Raw genomic sequence first — 14,336 nt, forward strand, 5'->3', positions numbered from 1 at the left:
ATGGATCCACTGTTCAGTAATATCAAAATGCAACATGCATTACACAGGAACCTTGACAGCCATTGATTGGCACATAGTATGAGGGAACTCAAGAGCAAATGAAACAACTAGATCACTGTTTAGTCCAAATGCTTGTTCAGTAACAGAGTGGATGGGTGAACCAGTTACAAAATGTACCTGTGGTCCCCTAAAAGCCAGCCTTGTAATTAATTGTCCTCTTTAAATAAAAAGCCAAAAATGCCTGCCTGACTAAGGATAAAGGAGACCCATGCTTTGCTAGAATGAAGACACCTTCTTAAGCTGCACCTCATCTGCCTCTGCACCTTGCTTGTAATAGGTTTGTAATTTTGAGACAGTTTCTCTTTAAGGGCGACCAGCAGCTCCTTAACAGCTCTCGTGTATTTGCTGGGAATATTGTGAAATACCCAGGAGGATCATTGAGTGAATATAAACCCGTGGAACTGATGTGCATCATTGGCCAAGGCCATTGCTTTCATGGGAAATGGACTGAATTGCTGAATGCAATCCCCAAAACACCAGTAAAAATTATTGTAATATGTTTGTAAATTTAAGCCAGTTTCTCTTTAATGGTGACCACCAGCTCTTTAAGAACTCATGTGCTTTTGCTGAGAGCACCATGCTAATATTTAAATAGGCTGTTCTCAGTATAGCACAAGGCCAGCTTGGTTCAGTGCAGGTACACACAGTACCCGAAAATAAAAACCTTCCCCAATTGCTGCAAACAGGACCATATTATATGCCCCTGTATCTATTATTTCCTGAATGCAAATGAACACGATGCCTTGATACTACTGTAATCTCCTCCAGATGTTTGGAAGTATCATAGCCTCAAAATTCCTGGGCCGGCGAGGGCACTGCAAAAGCCGGGCAGAGAAACCATTAAAGACAGGACCCAGTCACCCTTTTATTTCACAATGAAAAGTTCAGATGGAATTGGGGGTGGGCGCTTCTTGTATCCATCTCCCCCATCCTGACATCAGAAGAGGCAGGGCTGGCAGGATGATGTTGCCTGCTAGAAATTCAACTCGTTCCTCTTCCTTTCCCTCCGAGACATGATGCATTTGAGGATAACATCTTTTATGAGCGGTTTGGGACTAGTCAGAGCAAGGGCAGGCTGGCAGGCAGTTTTTTCTTGCCACACTTCCAGTGGCAGAATAGGGCTCCAAACATTTCTGGAACCATACAGCAAAAAGGAAAAATATGACTGTCAGGACCTTCATGATGCAGCAAGAACAGTAAGAGTCACTGAAATAGTGTCCTGACCGCAAGTCAATATTTACCATCAATTATTCAATACCTTCTAATTAGCCTAAATGTCCTTACATACAACTTCTTAGATAATCCAGTATTAGTCTGTGCAGCCTTTTATTGAGGACTATTTCAGCAACGGGGGTGCTAAACTATGCAATCTAAGAACACATTTCACCTGCAGATCCAAGGTGATGGAATTTTTAAAATGCTAAATTCAATAACAGATTAAGTGAATCCCTCAACACGGATATATCTGAGCTAGTGCTTGTGCAACAGCAGAGAATGTCAGGTGCTTGTGTTGCCTCACTATGGTTGTGGGCAACCTTCTCCTTGAAAATCAGCCAAAAATATACAGCTATTGGCATTTGGAAGAGCAGAGCGTGCAAGCCTAGTGCCCAGTCTGAATCCCACCTCGTGCAAATACATGGAAACCTGCAGGCAAGTAGTTTTAACTGCTGATTTAAATTGGAACCACAATGTTCAAAAATTGTGTAACAGTAGAAATATCTTAAGTGTCAGCCACAAAGTTTTACCTGCAGCATCATCAACAGAGAACTGCAAGTGTGAAAGACCTGAAAGAGCACCTAGTTTCCCCCATGCTCCTTTGCTGGTGTTCCACCATGTTTAGAGCCCAGCACCTATGGTATTCATGCTATGGCCTTGGACTTTATTTGAATTGTCAAACTATGGTGACACTTGCATCTTCCTTAGGGCTGACAATATTTACTTTTCTCGGCACTCGTGATCTGTGGACGTGGGAGACAGCAGGAACTCAATAAATCACCGCCTGCCATGTTCGTTGCACAGTATGGTGGAGAGGAGGGTTTCTTCCGTTCCAAGTATGGTTACAGTCATTTGCTGCACAACTTCCATCAAAAATCCAAGCTTTCTTCATCCAAAGGGAGGATTCTGGCCACATTCTGCTGCCAAACATGCAGATTTATTTTACAGGCACATCAATAAAAAAAGGATGATCGGGATGGGAATAGGGCCACGAAGAACCAAAGGCAACGCAAGAAAAAACTTTTTTACGCAGCGAGTGGTTAAGATCTGGAATGCACTTGCTGAAAGGGTGGTGGAGGCAGACTCAATCTTATCATTCAAATGGGAGTTGGATAAGTATCTGAAGGAAAAAAATTTGCAGGGCTATGGGGAAAGGGCAGGGGAGTGGGACTAGCCGAGAGCCAGCACGGGCTCAACGGGCCGAATGGCCTTCTTCCAAGCTGTAGCCATTCTATGATTCTACGGGATGGACAGGATAATACTGTAAAGTCTGTGGGTTGTATAGCGAAGTAATACACAGACTACAAGAGTAACTTAAACAGGACTTTACTATTCGAAGGTCAGGGCGAATCTGCCCAATAAATTCTGCCACAGCACTTATATACCGGTGTGGTCACCGTCGGTATTACAGTATACAGCAGCCAGGATAAAGTAGTGCCACACCTAAAATAGTTCTCTTAAAGGTGGACGGTTACATACAATAGTTCTCTTAAAGGTAGACGGGTACATACACTACAAATACCACAGGCACTGATAGAGAGATGGCAGAAATATTAAATAATTACTTTGCCTCAGTATTTACCAGGGAGATAGAACAGGTGGACATGACGTTGGATCATGAGATTAGTAATGAAATAACTGCATTTAAAATTTTAAAAAGAGGATATATTAAATAAACTAATCAAGCTCAAAGAGGGAAAAAACCCTGGTCCGGATGGATTACGTCCACGCATTTTAAAAGAATCTAGGGAAGAGATAGCAGAGGCATTACTACACATTTAATAATTCATTAGAAAAAGGTGTAGTGCCAGAGGACTGGCGGATAGCTAACATAATATCTATATATTTAAGAAGGGAGATAGAACATGTCCAGGGAACTATAGACCAGTCAGCTTAACATCAGTGGTAGGAAAAATAATGGAATCCCGACTAAAGGAGAAAATAGAAGAACATCTAGAAGCCAAAAATATAATAATGAATAGTCAGCATAGATTTCAAAAGGGAAAGTCTTGCTTGACCAACCTCATTGAATTTTTAGAAGAGGTAACAGAGAATAGACAAGGGTAATGCAGATGTAATTTATCTAGATTTTTAAAAGTCCTTCGATAAGGTACCACATCATAGACTAATGAATAAGGTCAGAGAATGCGGAGTCAGGGGACAAGTAGCAGAATAGATAGCTAGCTGGCTTCAAGACAGAAAGCAGAGAGTAGGGGTAAAGGGTAGCAATTCACAGTGGCAGAAGGTGGGTAGTGGTGTTCCACAAGGATCAGTGCTGGGAGCACTGTTGTTCACAATTTATATTAACCATTTAGACTTTGGAATCAAAAACACAATTTCTAAATTTGTGGATGACACCAAATTGGTGGGGGGGGGGGGGGGAGATAGCTAACACGGAGGAGGACTGCAACAAATTACAGGAAAACATGAATAAACTTGCAGAATGGGCATATAATTGGCAAATGAAATTCAACACAGATAAATGTGAGGCATGACATTTTGGTAGGAAGAATAGGGAGGTCACTTATTACTTGGAGGGTACGAGTCTGGGTGGGATAGAGGAGCAAAGAGATCTCGGAGTACAAATACACACATCAATAAAAGTAGCGACACAGGTTAACAAGGCCATAAAAAAAAAGCAAACCAAACAAGTTTATTTCTAGAGGGATAGAATTGAAAAGTAGTGAAGTTATGCTAAACTTGTATCGAACCTTGGTTGGACCACACTTGGAGTACTGCGTACAATTCTGGTCGCCATATTATAAAAAGGATATAAAGGCACTGGAGAGGGCGCAGAGAAGATTTACAAGGATGATACCAGAAATGCGAGGGTACACCTATCAGAAAAGGATGAACAGGCTGGGTCTCTTTTCGCCTGAAAAAAGGCTGAGGGGTGACCTAATAGAGGTCTTTAAAATTATGAAAGGTTTTGATAGAGTAGATACAGAGAGTGTTTCCACTTGTGGGGAAGAGCAAAACTAGAGGCCCATCAATACAAGATAGTCACCAAGAAATCAAATAGGGAATTCAGAAGAAACTTCTTTATCCAGAGAGTGGTGAGAATGTGGAACTCGCTACCACAGGGAGTAGTTGAGGCAAATAGGATAGATACATTTAAGGGGAGGCTAGATAAGCATATGAGGTAGAAGGGAATAGAGGGTTATGCTGACAGTTAGATGAGGAAAGGCGGGAGGAGGCGCGAGTGGAGCATAAATGCCGGCATGGACTGGTTGGGCCGAATGGCCTGTTTCTGTGCTGTATATCCGATGTAATCTTATGTAATTTCCAAAGCCACAAAAAAAACGATGCCTTGAAGTGCGAGCAGTAGCCTTTTAAGAGCTGCTGCTCTCCAAATAACTTGATCACCCATGAAACGTCCATGTGTCCTGCTCCCTCTCAGAGAAAGACATTGTCCCTGTGGCTGCAGCAAGAAAACACGAGTGATAATGTTTGTGCCAATGCCAAAAATAAAACCTTGTTCTATTTGGTCATTTACAGTAGTGGTGGCATAAAAGGGTTAAAACTATTAAAATGACATGTACACAATATGCACCCTAAGAATTAGTATTTTTAGGTCACTAGCAATAAGCATTTATTACTGTTAATCCCAACTTGGATGTAATGAAGTGGTAGTAATAATGCTAAAAGTATCTTCATCATTGAAAATACATAGAGAGTGGTTAGAATGTGGAACTCGTTATCACAGGGAATGGTTAAGGCGAATAGCTTAGATGCATTTAAGGGGAAGCTAGATAAACACATGAGGGAGAAAGGAATAGAAGGATATGTTGATGGAGTTAGATGAAGAGGGGCTCATAAGGACCTGCTGGACCGAATGGCCTATTTCTGTTCTGTAAATACTATGTAATACAACTATATAATCTCAAGTCACTTGGTAAAAAAGTAAAAGCATTTTCTCACACCACAGGTGAGTTGGTAAAACATTGTAGCATTAGGAAAATATTGATATAAATACTGGGGGAGTGCTGGTCATTCCCCTGACAGATGCACCAGTAATATCTGGACAGAGAAACAACTTCAGTTGATCTAAGCAAAGAAAATTATAAATATTTCTGATAAACTGTCAGACCAGTAAAATCAGGCCCAAGAAACACCAGCACTACAACTAACTGCACAAACATCACCTCTTCAACCTAGAATTGAAAAGCAGAGAAGCTATGTTAAACTTGTGTAGAACATTGGTTAGATCACACTTGGAGTATTGTGAAGCACTGGAGAAGGTGCAAAAAAGATTTACTAAAATGGTACCAGAACTGAGAGGTTGTACCTATCAGGAAAGATTGAACAGGCTGGGGCTCTTTTCTCTAGAAGACAGAGAGGTGACCCAATGAAGGTCTTTAAGATTATGATAGGGTAGCTGTGCAGAAGATGTTTCCACTTGCAAGGGAGACCAGAACCAGGGGCCATAAAGATAAGATAGTCACTAATAAATCCAATAGGGAATTCAGAAGAAACTTCCTTACCCAGAGAGTGGTTAGAATGTGGAACTCGTTATCACAGGGAGTAGTTAAGGCGAATAGCTTAGATGCATTTAAGGGGAAGCTAGGTAAACACATGAGGGAGAAAGGAATAGAAGGATATGTTGATGGAGTTAGATGAAGAGGGGCTCATAAGGACCTGTTGAACCGAATGGCCTATTTCTGTTCTGTAAATACTATGTAATACTACAGGTACACTATCCCTTATCCGAAAGCCTTGGGACCAGCTGAGTTTCGGTTTTCGGAATTTTTCGGATTTCAGAAGGTATTATTATAAGACTGGGAAATTTGTATTTAATATAAATTTTAAAAGTTCAGGCTACCTCTTGCGACTGTTCCGTGTCTCATTCCCCTTCCTGCTTCTCTGGAAAGCCGGATATCGGCTGACTCCTACTAAGCTGGCCCGCAAATCAGGTCAGGGGTCGGGTGGGGGGCGGGGAGAAAAGAATATTGGACGGGCCGGGGGTCGGGGGGGGGGGGGGGGGGGGGGGGAGAAAAGAATATCGGACGGGCCGCGGTGCGGTTCGGTTCGGGTCGTGGGTGGGGGGAAGGGGGGAGAAAAGAATATCGGACGGGCCGCTGCAGCTATCGGACGGGCCGCTGTATTGTTGGGTTCACTCTCCCGGTACCTCCTTCACACTGCCCGGCTCGGCCTGCAATCTCCTACCCAGGAGGGAACTCTGTGACCCTCTGCCCTGCTCAGCGTAAGTTGTGCGCCACTCTGGTCATGTCGTGCGCACGACTTACGCTGAACGAAAAAACTTTCAGTTTTTAGAGGTTTTCGGAAGTTCGGATAAAGGATAGTCTACCTGTACTATGTAATCTCAAGTCACTTGGTAAAGGAGAAAGTAAAAGCATTTCTCACACCACAGGTGAGTTGGTATTGCCCGACACAGAAACCCCAGAATGCAGATTGAGATTGACAGTTGGATCAAGCTAAATGGGATATATAGCTTTTCTGGTATTTCCTCATTCAGAGTTGCAGTATGTTTAAAGTTTCCAGCGCCACCAAAACCATAATCTTGATTTTCTGACTTCCAGTACGTACATTTATAGGTGAAGATTGTGGTATAAAAATCAGAAGAGATGATTTTCTATAATGTGTTCATTGTCAAAAGATAGCACATTGTGTTAAAATAATAATCCCTTCAATTAATTTAGATCAAGTTAGTCTTACAAATAATTACAAGTGTGCATGTGAGAAGTTGTCAAGCAAACGAAAATGAATGAGCCAGTCTCCACCTCTGGGGGGAGGAAACAATACAGTAGACATTTTTAAAGAGAGAGACGGAGTTAATCCAGGTAATTATTGCTAGTTACCTTAAAATCTGTGGTACGGAACATTTTAGAGTCTTTACCACAAATCTAGATGAAGTTAAATATAGTTAGCAGTAGCCAGCATGCATTTTAAAAGTGGCGACCATGTTTGACAAGTATCATAGAATTATTTGAGGAGGAAACAAACATGGTAGATGGGGAAAATGCAATGCATGTAGTAGGTACATGGGGGGGGGGGGGGGGGGAGAGAAATTCAGCGGCGCCCCCTTTGGCGTGCTAACGTCGCCGGGGCGCTACTTTTAGCTCCCCGAAAAAGTTAGCGCCCCTGCGCTGTAATTTCAGTGGCAGCACCCCAAGCAGGAGGTGGGGCGCGACTGGAAGCACTCCCCCTCCTTCTTGGGGCGTTACCAGTGAATTTCAGGGCGCTATGTGCAGCAGCGCCGTGTCATTGCAGGCCTCCCTCCCCTGATTAAAGGGGAGGGGCCTAGTGCTGCGTGCACCAAGGCCCTGCTCGACCACCGGGGTGCCGGGAATACAGCCCGGCATTCAAGAGGAGTGCCGAGCTGAGCAATCGCGGCCGGCACCCCGAAGAAAAAAGGGGAAGGGGGCAGGTGCTGGCAGTCGGCCCAAAAAAAAATGGCCGCCCGACACCTGCCCTTTAAGTAGTGCTGCCGCGGCTGCAAAAGCACCACCGTGACCCCGTCAGACATATCGTCCAGCAATAGGTCAGGAGGCGCAACCCAAGTTTGTGGCTGGAGCGCGAGCGGGGCACTGCGCACGGTGATGACGTCAAGCTACCACAGCCTTGTGTTTCCATTACCTCTGGTCTTGGCTTGAAGGCGGTGACTCTTAGCTTAGGATTCAGTGAAGTGAATTTTTTTTTTATTAATCACATGAATGAATTGTGAGTTGTTCAAAATTAATATATAAAATAAGATCTACTCCCACAAACTAAAACTAATTGTATTCATGTGCCTTTAACGGGTAAACACAGTTTTGCTGATGGCTCTAATTACTAGTGGTCAAACTGGCGGTGTTTGTGCTATATTTATATTATACTAATTACCCTGCTATAATTTGACATGCCTGTTCGAGGGTATTATTAGAATGAGAATGGTGAAATGTTCACTTCATTCGTAACGTACAAGGCAAAATCTTGCTTATGTTTTCCATGAGCCTTGACCCTTAAATTCTTTCTTAAATTGAAACTCTTGATTTTTGGGGGAAATGTGTTTAAAATTGCTCAATTTTTCTAACGACACAGTACTCTGCATTTGTTCATACATATTTTGTCTAACTCATTTTGTAGTTCCTGAGCTCAAATCGGAGTCTCCTCAGGCTGAACTTCCTTTTCGAATTGATTATGATCAGTAAGATGGTAAACCAAGGTCCAATATGCTTATTGACGGGGATATTCATGATCCCGTGATACTATTCAAAGAAGAGCAAGTAGTTCTCCTCATGTTCTAACAATTCTCCCTCAACGAATATCATTGATTATTCATTTGATTGCTGTGTGGGAGCAATCTTGCTGGCACAAAAATGGCTGGCACCCTTTTGTTACATAGCAACAATAACTACATTTCAAAAGCAATTCGCTGTGCAAAGCACCTTGAGGCGATTCAATAGTGTGAAAAAGCACTGAACGTTGGTCTTCCTCAGACAGATCACTAGAAACCAGGAACTGATACAAGCCATCAGTGGCCTAAATTCAGGGCAGCAATTTATCTTATTCTTCAGAGAGGCCTTGGCACACATTTTCAGATAGCCCACTCAGAGTCAGCAAGCACCCCTCTACTCCTCCCCAAGCAACTGTTCAAGTCACTCCAGTTCCAGATACTCCACTGTTATGGAGTGCCACGGATCCTTCTGCCATCCTTAAGCTCCATGTAGTAGAGCAGTGTCACTCAAGAGAGTCAGTGTGTGAATGGGATGAAGATTGGCAGTAGTCGAATAGTCAGTCTGCACAAGGGGGTGGGATTGGAGTACAAAAGAAAGGAAATCATGTTGAATTTGTGTACAATCTTAGTTAGCCCAGTGTTGGAGTAGTGCGTGCAGCTTGGAGCGCAAGATTGTAGGAAGGATATAAAAGCACCGAAAAAAGATGCAGTGAAGATTCACTAGGATGTTCCCAGGAAAGCGGTGTTATTATAAAGAGGCACTTAAGCAGTTAGGTCGGTTTTGACTATTGATGAGAACGCAAGGTGGCTCATGCAGACTTGATGGGCCAAATGACCTGTTTCTGTGCTGTAACATTTGACAATTCTATGACAGATCTGCTGGTGCATCAGTATGATGGAGGGTGTGCCAACGGACATTCTGTGCAGCCTCATCCATGCGCTGCATTGACTCCATACTGAAGTACACAGAGCCGAATACTTACACACTGTACAAATCACCAACATTAATTTTTTTTAATTCAGTGCTTACAGTGGATAAGACGAGAACGTAGGAAGGACTGCCCTCTTTTGGTAGATATCAATCACACCATTCTAACCAGGGCATTACTTACAGTAATCATAAATGTGAACAAAACAGTTTAGAGAAGAGTTAAGCCCAAAAATATACAGTGAGCTCATGATAGCAATAGCACATTCAGAACCATTTGTCCTTGGGCTTTTTGAGTGGCTACTCAGAAGTGTTAAATATCAACAGATGTGCTGCAATCACATACAAGCTTTCAGACATCACAAACAGAGATTTGTCAGGGACCAGCTGCCAACAGTTGTACCAATCCTCTTAACAGAAGCATCTTCAAAAGGATCCATCTGCTTTAGAATTAAATAAATGCATCTATGATAGTAATCTTTTAAAAGGATTGGAAGGTTTTGCAAATAATCTGACTATTCAAAGAGAAGGGGGTTTGATTTGTACAAATCCAAAACCATTCACATGACCAAGTAAATAAAGCGCTCAGAAATTCCACTGTAAAGAATCACCTGAAATCCTGCAAAAACACAAATAAAATCAACTTCAATTAAAAGACTCCAGTTTTCTTACAATAATTAGTACTCCACTCCAACTTCCCTTAAAGGGGCTGAATCAACTTTAAAAGAAATGCCAATACCAAGAGACAGGTGTAAGCACAAGGTCCAACCGAAGCACAGTAAAAGGGTATTCAATACAGCACCAGCTATGCAGCTAGTCAACATTTTTATAGAAAGAATGTTTTGAACAGTTCTAAACTAAAATCAAGATTTCCGATCATTGCAAAATTATGGGTTTATTAATTTGTTGATAAACAGCACAGATGCAGCACATCAATGATCCAAATAAACTGTCCCATACAGTACCCAGGGACAGATTAGCATCCATGACTGTGCTTTTGGCTACACCATCAGGGAAGAGCTGCCAAGCAAAGGTTAGATAATTCCCCACATGGAGGGAAGGAAAATGGTGAATGTCACTCCGCTAACTGTTCCCACGTACCTTCTAGCAGCTGGATCCAGACCAGTGTTGACAGAGATCTGAGAGTTGGAGAATGATACTTAGTACAGGAGACCCTAAAATAAGAAAAACAAATTTACAATGGAGAGAGCAGTAATGAGTAGCCCTTTAGGTTATTTTTCTACTGTGTAACTCTTGTAGCGACAGATTTTCCAGCTGTTTCAGTATCACTGGAATGCAAGAATGACATGACCAAGTCAATCTTTAGACTTGTGGTAGTTGATTTTTTTCAGTCAAATGGCTTTTTGAGTCAGTTTGCAATTAACCAGAGGCCAGTTTTTTTTTTAACCTTATTCTCAGCTCCAAAACAGACATTAGTATTCACATGACATGGAAAAATAGTGTGTAAAGTTTTAACTTTAAGAATTCGAGATTAGAAGAAAGAAAAATAAAAGTACATTTGAAATAATACATTACAACAGTGACTCCACTTCAAAAGTACTTCATTGGCTGTAAAGCGCTTTGAGACATCCGGTGGTCATGAAACGCGCTATATAAATGCAAGTCTTTCTATCTTTAATAAAAATGAGAGAGAGCAAATGGGAGGAAGAGAAAATGGGGTCACAAGGAATAGATGTGGAACAGGGAAAAGTCAGGATAAGTAAAGATTCATTTTTATTTCAACTGTTAACTATCTACTTTAGCTGTATATGGTTAATATTACAACAAAGCTACATTTGTACCTTTATTGTTGTATTAATGTTTGTTTCTGTACCACCTTGTGCAAGCTAAAACCTTTAAAAAAGATGGCATGGCACCTAGAATTTACAGGGATCTCTGCTGACAACTTAAGACTTAAAACCAGTCATTATTACTTCAAGTTGTTCAGTTCTCCCCTTCAAAGTGCCCTGGTTTCTGCTGTTATCGTTCTCAAGTCAAAATTTCAGTAAAATCTGAGAAAACCATCAAACTACAAATCAGACAACACTTAAAATTAAAGTTGCACAAATATTCTATTAAAAAAGACCTTAAAAAAAACAAAAACCAGTCTCCAGAAAGTCTACACATCACAAGGATCCAACCGCAACTGTCAATATACCAGTCGATTAATAGGCCACATTATTTCACTTTTCTTGATTAGAACAAGCATTTCCAAATGTTAGCAACTACCATTATCATTAATCAGCTGTGTGATACAAAATACCTCTCGAGTTATCCATCGCAATGGAGGGGATTCCCCTGATATTTCAAATTGGCATATAATCAGAAGTCCCAATTTATACCATTGATTATTGCTCTGGGTATTGAATTAGGTGTCTCTTCTCATCCATATCAGATCTCGCCCCCATCTGGATCTTCTCCAGCACCACACCTGGACAAGTGAAGGTCAATGGAAAAGTTCTGATCAGCTATTTTAGTGCCGGCTGATCTGTTGCACCTGCCACTGAAACAAGAAAGCCACCCAAAAATTCTCCACCCTTGTTACAGAGATATGGATAAAAAGAAAGCATGCGCTCACCTCCAGCAGTCCCTTAGGCGGAGATCAGTACTGTGGAACTGCTAACTTTCAATCAATACAGAACCTGCCAGTTCAACAAGCTCCAGTGCTGATGAGAACAGCATGTGTTAAATGTAACACCAGCTGGTACAGTATTACCAAAGCTAAAATGCACTTAAGACCATGAATCACAGAAGCTTACAGCTCAGAAGGAGGCCATTCAGCCCATTATGCCTGTGCCAGCTCTTTGAAAGAGCTATCCAATTAGTCCTACTCCCCTGCTCATTCCCCATAGCCCTGCAAATTTTTCCTTTTCAGGTTTATATCGAATTCCCTTTTGAAAGTTATTATTGAATCTGCTTCCACCATATTTTCAGGCAGCGTATTCCAGATCATAACAACTCGCTGTGTAAAAAACATTCTCCATATCTCCTACCTGAAGCCACCATATATATCTTTCCCCACTAGACCACCAATAATAGTCTGATGCATCACCGTCAAGAAGTTGTATACCATCCTCAGACACTGGACTAGCAAGGATCAGAAGTGCATATTCCAACAGCAAGGTGGCAGAGTCCCTCACCCAGGGGGAAGTATTATTCTGGTTGTGTTGGAATGTTCTAAATGCATGTAAATAAAATTCAAATGAGAATGGAGTGAATTGGTCCTATCAACACAGAATGTGGTGCACAGAAACAGGGGAAATGGGCTGAAAAGTGACAGATGGAATTCAATGTCAGTAAGTATCAGGTGATGCATTTTAGTAAAAAAAGCAGCAGTAATGAATGGAAGTAGGCTTGGTGCTGTGGAAAAGCAGAGGGGTTTGGGGTACAGGTTCACAGAACATTAAAAAGGTAGCACCTCAGATTGACAGGGCTGTGAAAAAAGCTAACAGAATTCTAGGTTTTAAGCACAAGGTATGGAATATAAAAGCCAAGAGGTAATGATGAGCCGATATAAAGCCCTGATAAGATCTCAGTTAGAGTATTGTGTGCAGTATTGGGCTCCACACTAGAAGGTTACTAAGGCTTTAGAGAGGGCATAATTCAGATTCACTAGGATACTGCCCGATACGAGGAAATACAAATATGAGAAAAGACTTGAAAAATTGATGCATTTTACCCACAATTTTCTGACCGTTGATTTTTCCAATGTATGCTGGACTCAGAGAATTAAGGTTTGTGTGTGCAGGAGTTTGCAGTATATCCAACACAACCCATACAGCACGAGACATGCATGAACAGTTTCCCTTTACCCGGTGTGTACATGGGTACATGAGGCTTACATCACAGGGTAAACTTTCCACTTGTGCACTTCTGGTGCACAGCCTTTCTGCCAGGAGCACATTATCTGGATATCGCGCACTCCCAAATCATGGTTTTTCAGTCCATTAAAGTTAATGGATGAAAAATCTGGGGCTGTGCATGTGGACTTTCTCAACATGCATTCGCAGCAGGCAAGGTTCTATGCTGAGAGAGCACAAGCAGAAAATTTACCTTTGCCGATCTTGCATTCGTGGTCAAACTAATCCTTCCAATGAAATACAACACCATAGATGTAAAAGAGAGAGTCTTGCAGTTACATAGTGTCTTATTATCCCGCAGTGTCAAAATGTCTCAAAAGCACTTCACACAATGAATTCTGTCAGCAACAAAGCAAATTATTGAGATAAACCATAGTCTTGCACAGGGGTATACACCTTTTGCAGCAATGGACCAGATATTTGTGATACAACTGGCGAGTGGCCCACATATTAAGAATGCATTTATATTATAACTTTAGCATGGGTATGAAGCAGAAACTGCTTTGCCCAGATGCTCAAGGTGTTCCATAAAGGCACCATAAATTGATCTTGCATCCTTCACTTCAGTCTCGCTTTTCTCCTTTTGCTTTCATAATTGTCTCCCCCCTCTTTTTGTTTTACCTCTGTCACTTCAACTACATGGTGTGGACAAATGTAAGAAGTCACACAACACCAGGTTATAGTCCAACAGCTTTATTTGAAATCACAAGCTTTCGGAGCGCTGCTCCTTCGTCAGGTGAAGTGGAGAAATGCATTTCTCCACTTCACCTGACAAAGGAGCAGCGCTCCGAAAGCTTGTGATTTCAAATAAAGCTGTTGGACTATAACCTGGTGTTGTGTGACTTCTTACACTTCAACTACAGACAGGGACTCAGCCAGTGAGTAGAAGCAGCAGCATTAGGACCCAGTGGGTAGGCAGATTATAGGTGATTACTGCTACTGGGACACAGTGGGAAGAGTTACCAGTATGCTGGGGACTGGGTCCGAGAGTGGCCATGTAATTGGAGACAGGGGTGCTGGCATCCTCAGATTGAGCTTTTGAGAGTCTGGCTCAATTAACTGCTGTAAGGGGGCCATTTCCTTTCGGCTCCCATAC

The 14,336-nt window shown here is 42.0% G+C and overlaps 1 protein-coding gene across 3 annotated transcripts in view; it reads right to left on the bottom strand.

Annotated features, from left to right (window-relative positions):
• Positions 1-14,336, bottom strand: part of st3gal3a (ST3 beta-galactoside alpha-2,3-sialyltransferase 3a) — a 723,997-nt gene that overhangs the window by 655,128 nt on the left and 54,533 nt on the right. For 2 of the 3 annotated variants that reach the window (XM_085983189.1, XM_085983190.1), the window contains exon 2: positions 10,482-10,555. The exons of the other annotated variant lie outside the window; for it this stretch is intronic. The gene's annotated coding sequence lies outside the window, so the exon portion shown is untranslated. The remainder of the gene's footprint in view (positions 1-10,481; positions 10,556-14,336) is intronic. 3 annotated transcript variants of the gene reach the window in all.

This window comes from Somniosus microcephalus, chromosome 3 (assembly GCF_052327205.1).
Source record: "Somniosus microcephalus isolate GS21.2 chromosome 3, FLI_Smic_1.0, whole genome shotgun sequence".
Classification (NCBI taxonomy): domain Eukaryota; kingdom Metazoa; phylum Chordata; class Chondrichthyes; order Squaliformes; family Somniosidae; genus Somniosus; species Somniosus microcephalus.